The sequence below is a fragment of the Monodelphis domestica genome, chromosome 2 (assembly GCF_027887165.1).
Source record: "Monodelphis domestica isolate mMonDom1 chromosome 2, mMonDom1.pri, whole genome shotgun sequence".
Taxonomy (NCBI): domain Eukaryota; kingdom Metazoa; phylum Chordata; class Mammalia; order Didelphimorphia; family Didelphidae; genus Monodelphis; species Monodelphis domestica.
Genome location: NC_077228.1, coordinates 207077592 through 207087478, shown reverse-complemented (window position 1 = coordinate 207087478; position 9887 = coordinate 207077592). Strand labels below are relative to the sequence as shown.

The 9887-nt window shown below is 38.3% G+C and overlaps 1 protein-coding gene across 1 annotated transcript in view; it reads right to left on the bottom strand.

Moving 5' to 3' along the window:
- Window positions 1-9887, bottom strand: part of ITGB3 (integrin subunit beta 3) — an 84596-nt gene that overhangs the window by 20418 nt on the left and 54291 nt on the right. The gene's annotated exons all lie outside the window — the stretch shown is intronic.

Genomic DNA, 9887 nt, shown 5'->3' with positions numbered 1-9887 from the left:
TCTCCCATAGAACCCCTCACTTTCTCTGCCAGCTTCCAGCCTAGGAATAAGAAGTTTCTTTTGCTCCCAGAGCTCCTAACAGCTAAATAATAGGGATTAGGTTTTGTCTTGGGCTTCCTTCTTTCACAATAAGACTCAGGGGAGCCGAAAGAGGGGTTTGAATGAGTCAATGCTGCTGACCAGACTTAAGATTCAGCCTCTCAGTATATCATTCCCTCTCAAAACATTCACCCATTGGCAAAGAGTTGGAAATTGAGGAGATGACCATTAATTGGGGAATGGGTGAACAAACTGTGGTATATGATTGTGATAGAGTACTATTGAGCTTTAAGAAATAATGAGCAATATGGTTTCAGAAAAATCTGGGAATGAACTGATGAAAAGTAAAGTAAGCAGAACCCAGAAAACATTGTACACTGGAACAGCAATATTGTAACAATTATCAACTGTGAAAAATTTAGTTGCTCTGATCAAGATAATGATCCAAGATAATTCCAAAGGACTTTGATAAAAAAAAAATGCTATCCACCCGCAGAAAGAGAAAAGATGAACTGAGAACAGATTGAAGAATACTTTTTTCACTTTATTTTTGTTGGGTTTTCTTTTCTTTGTCTTTTTTCACAACATAGTTAATATGGATGTGTTTTACATGACTTCATATGTATAATTGATAGCATATTTCTTGCCTTTTCAATGGCTGGAGGAAAAGGCAAAAGGAAAGAAGGGAGAGAATTTTGAACTTAAAATTTTTTAAATAAATAAATTTAAAAATTTAAAAGTCACCCACGCCCTCCTCACAAACATCTTTTTCTTCTTGTCCTGGCCCTCTTCTAACAATATTTTTCTAACTTCTATGACACCCTTAATCAGGGCTGCTAGACATTTGACTACTTAACTGAGTACTGTCTTTTTTTTAATTTGTTTGTTGGTTACATTAAAATTCCCTCCCTCCTTCCCCTCCTCACACTAAAGGAGGCATCACTAGACAAAAAAATATGTATGTAGTTCTACACATGTTGCTTTTCTTCATTTCATATAGGTCTTTCCATTTTTTTAATTAACTTGCTCATCATTTCTTATGGTGCAGTAGTATTCTACCACAATTATATGCCACAACTTGTTCAGTCATTCCTCAATTGATAGATATCCTCTCAATTTCTAGTTCTTTGCTATCACAAAGTATAAGAAGAAATTTAATTAAATAATTTTAATTGCTTATAAGGATTTCTTTATAATGGTTTGATAAGCTGTAATTGTGTGATTTAAATAATATATAATAGAATAGTATTAGGAGCCTCTGCAATTATGAAAATGCTTGTACACTTCCCCTTTCTTCTCTTGGCCATACATTCTAGAGGATGTGACAGGAGGAAAATGGGGCCCCTAGTCTGGTAGAGTCATATTCAAGTGACTTCAAGAGGGAAGGGGAGGAAAGGGATAATCCAGTCATAATCCCTTTACTGGAATGTATTAATACTTTTAATTAAATGTTATAAATCTTACTTTGGAAACATGTTCTAAATATTTCATCCTGTTAATTACCTCAGCTAAGCAATTGTCCAAAACCTATACAAGTCTTGCTGTCTTGTAATCAGATTGTTTCTTGTCACAGATGGCATGGCTGCAGACCTCTGACTTCTATATTTTGTGCCCACAAAATACAAACCAGATCCTTGATTCAGGATGCTGGCCCAGTCCTTTTTATTTCTTGCAAAAGAGATCTGATATAAATATTTTAGAACAAGTAGATTTTTGCCTTTTCCCCTGATCATCTTGGGATACAGACCCAACAGTGGTATTACTAAATCTAAGTGTACACACATATGTGTAATTCCAGATTGCTTTACAAAATGGTTGTATCAATTCACAGTTCCACCAACAGTGTATCAGTGCCCCCATTTTTCTACATCCCCTCCAACATTTGTTATTTTGTCCTTTTATTTTTAGCCAATCTGATATATGGGAAAGATATCTCAGTTGTTTTGATGTGCATTTCTCTAATCAGTAATGACTTAGAGCATATTTCCATATGACTATATATGGCTTTGATGTCTTCATCCTAAAATTATCTGTTCTTATCCTTTGGCTATTTATTAATTGAAAAATGGCTCATATTCTTATAAATTTAACAAAGTTCTTTATATTTTAAATACAAGATCTCTATTGGAGAAGTTGCCTATAATTTTTTTTTCTAAATTTTGTTTTCCTTCTAATCTTGGCTACATTAGTTTTATATGTACAAAACCTTTTTGTATTCAAAAGTATCCATTTTACAATCTCACAATGCTCTCTATTGTTTATTCCTAAATTCCTGTCCTATACATAAATCTGATAGGTAATGTGTTTTCTGCTCTTCTAATTTGCTTAGGGTATCTCCCTTTATGTCTAGATCAACTAAGAGTACTCTAAGAGTACCCTACTTCCCAAATCCCAAATCAGGGAGAGTCACTATGATAGTTGAGTGGACAGCGGACTTGGCATAAGGAAGACTATTTATGAAACTTGCCTCTGACACTTGCAAGTTGTGTGACCACAGAATTGTTTTTTAACTTCTCGGGGCCTCAATTTCCTTTTCAGTAAAATGGGAATAATAATGCCAGGAATACCTAGTAGGGTTACTGTCAGACTAAACAAGATCAATCATTAGTCGTTTATTAAGCAACTATTGTTTGCTAGGTACTGGGGATACAAAGACAAAGAAACAATTCCTATTTGCAAGGACATTGCATTCTAGCTTAAATAAGCTTTAATGAATTAATTGCACTGTCTTTTGGGGCACCCTGTATTTAGAAAACATGAATATGAGGAATATATATTTTATATACGTGTATATATTTTCTACTGTCAGTGTTTAACATAAAGTGCTTAATAAATGTTGACTCATAAACTTTGTTTTTTCTCCCACTAAATTTTATTTTTAACCCTTATCTTCTGTCTTGGGATTAATATTGTGTATTGGTTCCAAGGCAGAAGAGCAGTAAGGACTAGGCAATGGGGGCTAAGTGACTTGCCCAGGGTCACACAGGTAGGAAATGTCTGAGGAAATGTTTGAACCCAGGGCAGCTCCTCTCCATACCTTGCTCTCTATGCACTCAGCCACCTAATTGCCCACACCCTCCCTCCGTGCCCCCCAATTAAATTTTTAATGTGTGTACTACAAATATTTTTCTTTCAGAGAGTCAGTTGCTAAACATTTTTCCAACAAACTCCTACTTCCAATGATAAATCAATGTTTCTATTTACCCAGTTCTATTTCTCCCCCTTCTCTCAAGTATCATGAAAGGCAGGAGCCTCTCAGGGCAGGAAAACTAGAGAACTCTTGCTCTCATCAGAGAACTTAAAGTAGTGCTTCTACTCCAAAATGAATATAATCATAAGCAGTTGGAAATCTGTCTGACTCACTAACCCACTTAAGGGATAAATTAACTGCACAGAATTTGCTATTTGCCTGGATGTCACTATTTCCCAACACCATGAAACATGGTGAAATTATTCCCTCTTCACTGCCTGTCCAACTGTTACCCTCAGCAGTTTCCTGATTGGTTTAGGAAGGAAATAAGCAGTTATTAAGAATCGACTCTGTATCAAAGTTGCAAAGACCCCTTGTAAGACACTCATTTCACAGGTTAGTTACCTGAGGCACAGTGCCTCACTTCTGCATTAAGGAATAGAAAATAATATTAAGAAAGAAGGAGGAATTTGAAAGTCAAAACTATAAAAAAGAATGATAAAATTTGTTTTTAATATAATTGGAGAAAAATAAAATATTATTTTTTTAAAAAGCAAATCTGGCTTTAGACACTGTGACCTTAGAATCACGTAATCCCATTTACCTCCATTTCCTCATCTATAAAATGAGTTGAAGAAGGAAATGGCAAACCATTCTAGGATCTTTGCAAAGAAAACCCCAAATGGGGTCAGAAAGAGTAGACACAAATGAACAACAAACTTTCATAAGGGGTTTTGTTGCCAGATAAAGATAATGCTGATTGTCATTGAACTGAGACAAATTGTTTGCTATGAAGAACTGAACCTCAAAAAAGAGAGTTGGTCAAAAAGGATCTTGGTACCAGTTTTACATTACATTTCTCCAAGAGCCCACATAAAAGAAGTACTTCCCCTGTTAATTGGATAATTATTAAGGGAACCTTGAAATGAGCTACTAGCTCCAGAGAAGGTGGAAAAGCCTTGATCCCATTAATTTTAAACATATATGTGATCACTACCCTCATTATCTTTGCTGGTAGACCCTGTTGCTTACGCTGGTTGGTGGCTCAAAGACAGGTGTAAATTGATATAGAAAGAAGAAAGAAAAAGACGGAAGCAAGAGCTAATAGAAGATGGGGCACCTAGGTGGACAGAGTGCCAAGAATGAAGTTGAGAGGCCTTGGGTTCACCTCAGACACTTTATAGTTGTGTGATCCTGGACAAGTCACTTATGCCCAAATGCCTAGCCCCTGTTACTCTTCTGCCTTAAAACTGATCTTTAGTTTCAATTCTAAAAGAGAAGTTTTAAGTGGAAAGAGTAGGCAGTGGATTAAAGTGGATTTAAGAAGGATTTAAAAAAAGGAGGTGTTTTATTTGTCAATTGAGTAACTATAATGAAAGCCTTGAAATAGGTACTAGCTCCAGTACAAATGGGAAAAACTTGATCCCATCCATCTTAAACATATGTGGAAACACTTCCCTCATTCCCTTTGCTTGTGAATCCTGGAGTTTACCCTGGTTGATAGTACAAAGAGCTAAGGCAGACCACTGAGTTGCAAATTGATTTTTTTTAAAAAAGAGAAATAAGTGGAGCAAGAAAGAGTAGAAGATCCAGAATCTATTATGATTTTGTAATTTCCTGTGTATACATATATATCGTGAAAGGAAGAGCAGTGGGGATCAGTCAAGAGACTGAGAAAATGTAGGCCAGAAAAATGTTGAAATGTATTAGCAATGCCATATTACCATAATATTTGGTTCATAGACTACGTGGAATTATTTTATAAAGGACCCACCCTGCCCCCCAATGGCCCCTCAGGATTAACAGCAAGGCAATGAATCATGCATCATCCCTTTGAGATCAGAAAGGAAGTTGGTGAATAATGGAAAACTTGGAGTTAATCAGAAGAAACCAGACTGGAAAATCATGACCTGAAGCCATGTGTGGAATCTGTGCCACTAAAACCAGTTAGGGTAAACTTGCCCTGGGAAGTCAAGGGAAAAGGGTGATACAATGGAAAAGTTATGATTACAACTGACTTGGCACTTAGAACTACTACTACTACTAATAATAATAATAGCTAACATTTACATTGTACTTACGGTGTGCCAGGCATGGTGCTAGGCTTGTTACAATTATCTCATTCCCATTTTACAGATGAAGAAACCTACTACTCCAAGAGGCCACAGAGCATGGCTCTCATTGGGCATCCCATAGCTACACTGCCTACCCCTGGGATCCAGTTCAGGGAAATTCTACTTCCTAAACAAGAGTCAGCCTGGGAATCCAGTTGGGGAATGGATGTTAGAATGGAAAATCAAGGCAAACAGAAAGGCTCCCTTTGGGTTCTCTTTGGATGTAGCTCCCAGGGTGGAGAAATATTTATGTCAGAGCAAAACTAGCAAGTTCTTTAACTTCTCAGTTTCCCCAAAAACTTCAAGTCAGTCCTGGAAACTTCTCATTTCACAGAATTTCTCTTGCAAAGCCAAAAAAAAAAAAACCAGCCTTTAATCTTCTGGTTTACCAGGAGAGAGTAGTCAGTGGATGGTGAACTTCAGACTAACCCTAAGCCCTGGAAGGGCTTAGTTTGGCATAGTTTGGCATAAATTCTGTGAAGATAGCCCCACTTCTAACAGGAAAATGGTAAGGACAGAAGCTCAGAGCATAGGGCAGAAAGAATTCAGCTACCATTAGTCTGTTTTGCCCTGCACTAGCCCATTCTGGAAGGAAGGAAGGAAGGAAGGAAGGAAGGAAGGAAGGAAGGAAGGAAGGAAGGAAGGAAGGAAGGAAGGAAGGAAGGAAGGAAGGAAGGAAGGAAGGAAGGAAGGAAGGAAGGAAGCAAGGAAGGAAGCAAGGAAGGAAGCAAGGAAGGAAGGAAGGAAGGAAGGAAGGAAGGAAGGAAGGAAGGAAGGAAGGAAGGAAGGAAGGAAGGAAGGAAGGAAGGAAGGAAGAATAGGTATCCCAGAATACCAGAGGGTATGTTGGCATTCAAATGATCTGATTAAATCCTATTGTCTCTATGAAGACTTCCTGGCAACCCCCAAACCCCATCTGTTCCAACTCTGAAATCAGATAGCACTCTGTTAACTGTACCTACCACTCTTCTAGGACCTACAGTATAGGGCATCTCTATCTCTAGAGACTGGACCTATAATTTCATTGCTAGGGAATTCCCTCTACCGATGCACCTACTTTGAAACTTATATCCTTAGAGTTTTCAAGAGCAAAGTTGTCAAACTTTTAGTGAGAACAAAGTCTCAAAATCCTCTAGGCATGAGCCAGATTAAAATATAATTGGGAAATGTTTAATAAAGTAAATGAAAATATGTTTCAACAATATTTTTTCTAGTTATATCTGACTCTTCATGACTCTATTTGGGGTTTTCTTGGCAAGGATACTAGAAGGGTTTGCCATTTCCTTCTCCAACTCTTGATAGATGAGGAAACCAAAGCACAAAGTGTGAGGTAACTTGCCCAGGGTCATGTAGTTAGTAAATGACTGGGGCCAAATTTGAATTAAAGAAATGAGTTTTCCTGACTCCAGGCCTGGCACTCTATCCATTCTACCACCTAGCTTCCCACAATTCAATATAGATATTGTTAATTTGTGGTTTTTTTAAGTCAATCTGCTACATGAAGGGATGCCTTTTATTTGAATTTGACACCATTCATCTAGGGCAAAGAAAAGGTAAGTGACTTGGCCAGGGTCACATAGCTGGTATGTATCAGAGGAAGTACTTAAACTCAGGTCCTCCTGGATCTGAGGCCATCTTCCTATGTTCTACATTATACTACACTGCCTCTCATAATACTTGTATTCTATCGAGTTATTCTGTGTCTCCCTAGCTCACTGATTATTTAATAAGGCAGTCTTAAAAATGGTTACTAGTCCAGCATCTTGAGTGGAAAAGACTTGATTCCTTTCAAGTAGATATGGCCAATGTCACATATTTCTCTGAATTTCTATCAGTGCTCAGGCTTAAACTTTTTCCATAAGATGTACTTAATAAAAATGCTGATTTATTGATTTGGTAGAGAAGTGGAGGCAGCTAAGTAGCACAATAGATAGTGTGTCAGACCTTAAGACAGGGAGGTTCTAGGTTTAAAACTGATCTTAAACACTTCTTAACTATGTGACCCTGGGCAAGTCACTTAACTTCAAATGCCTAGCTCTTGCCACTCTTCTGCCTTAGACAGAAGGTAAGGAGCTTAAAAAAATAGAGCATTCCCTTGAGGTCAAGGGCTCTCTTTCTCTCTATGACAGTTCAGAAGAAGAGGTAGGACTATTTACAAGGACAGAAGCCACAGCCAGAGCTATCTATGTTTTTAAACACGGGTAAAGGAGAAAGTCGTCTCAATCATCAGTGAATGGAGCCAGGACATCCACATTCCTTCATCATTCTTGCTTAGGGACCAGAAGTCATAGAAACAGTCAACACACACAACAACTCCACCCCATCCCTGGTCAGTTCCATGCGTCAAATCCTTTTACTCGCAACCTGGGGGTCAGGAGCTTTGGGAATAATATTAATAAATTGATCAGACATCTGCCATCATTGGGAGGTTGGCATATCAGCTCTGTAGGGATGGATCCTAGTCAAAATGATTACCTAGAAGCAAATATAGACTTGAACTGAGTTGAGTTTCCCTAATTAATACAACTGGAGTACAATGAAAACAAGCTGTTGACACTCCAGAGGGAAGCAGGAATCAGGAGTGGCTGACTCAGGCAGCTCTGCATCATGGCTTCAGAAGAACCATCTGCCAAAGGAAAAAATAAAAACTTCTGGCAGAAAACTCTCCTGTCCTTGGCAGACTCCCACTTAGGATCAATTGAGGGGCTCCCTCTGCTGTGATGTTCTCTCAGGAGGCTCACCCTATTTCATTCCCCTCTCCATGTGAATTCTCTTCCTTCCATTCTCCCCCAGAATCTCTTCATTCATCTCAAGATTCTCTCTCTCTCTCTCTCTCTCTCTCTCTCTCTCTCTCTCTCTCTCTCTCTCTCTCTCTCTCTCTCTCTCTCTCTCTCTCTCTCTTTCTTTCTCTCTCTCTTTCTCTCTCCCTCTCTCTCTATCAAAAATAACCACTGATTTGCATTAACATGTTGTAAATAATTGGCATGTGATTCATGTAATGTCAAAACACAAAAATTTCTACCCTCCCTCAATTCTTTCTTTGTCAGATTTGGCAGGTACCCAAAGGGGAAGCAATTGCAGAAATAATCCAAAAATACTTTCTATTTGGTTTGGGGATGTGCTTTAACATTTGTTTGCCACTGATTTACCTTTTGGGTTATGTTTTCCTTCCCTCAGGCTTTTGGTAATATTGACATGAACATCTGTAGCCAATTTGCTCCATTCATTAGATCACAATGCTAGGGAGAGCACAAAGTTGTGGGTTCAATTCCCCAATGAGCCAGTTAGCTTCTCTCTTTTTCTATGGCCGCAGACCATTCATGCCTTTAATGACAGTCATAACAGTCTTTAATTCTGGCAACAAGGAAGATGGGATCACATTGAAAATGGTTCAATGCAATCTCATCCCACTGCTAAAAAACAAAAACAAAAACTCTCAAAATACATATCTTGGAATTATGGTTAGTGCAGAATCAACTTATGATCTCAAGGAGAGAATTATTTTTAACTTAAGATGACATTGATCCTTTCTTTAAGAAATTTTTAGTTGAGCCAGGAAAATAAGACTTAAGTATAAAGGAATAATTAACAATTTTCTTTTGGCTTAGATCTGTAATTGCATTAGGGTAGGAAACTCCCTCTATACAAATATATGCAAGTATTCTGAAACTTAAAGAGTCTTAGAAAATTGTCTAGACACTGAGAGGTTAAGTAACTTAAAGGTAGAATTAGGGCAAAAACAGTTTTAATATTAGGGAGTGTTGTAGAACAACCTACTCTGTGTCTTTGTGCTTGTTTACTTGTACACTCACATGATCTTGAGATGTGTGGGTACCAGTGAAAGCAGGGAAAAAAAGAATCTAGGAATCAGAGCTGGTTGCTTTACAGAATCAAATCATTTTAAGAGCTTATTAGAATCTTAAGGATAAGTGACTTCAACTCCTTCATTTTACAGATGAGAAACTTCCCCAAGATCACAGAGCCAATAAGGGCTGTCTAGACTCAGAGTTTTGGAGGACACATCCACTAAACCATGACTAAGTGATCCTCAAGGTTACCTTGTTGTTTGTCCTTTGTTTTCAAAGAGGATCAATGACATCATGGGGTGATACCTTGACTTGTTTGTAAATTGGATTTAAATGAGGCAGGGTTGCACAAAATGGTCAGAGAGGACTTGCACCTCTGATGGGAGTCATTTTCAGGGCTGCTCCTCTACCTTCTCACTTGTGGCTCCAAGGTTACCTAGCCCTCCTTTCAATGCCTGACTCCCTTCTGTCCCTAAAAAGCTCCATCCAACCTCAGATTAGAACAGTAGAACCTAGGACAGCTACACAGCTCAGTATGTAGAGGCAGCCCTAGAGACAGGGGTCCTTGGTTCAAGTCTGACCCCAAACCCTAGCTGAGTGACCCTGTCACTTAACCCCAATTGCCTAGCCCTTACCACTCTCCTGCCTTGGAACTGATATTCTCAGCCAGAAGGCAAGGGTTTCCTAATAAAAAAAAAATTAGAACCCTGCCAATTTTTTCCTTCCTGCCTTGAGCCA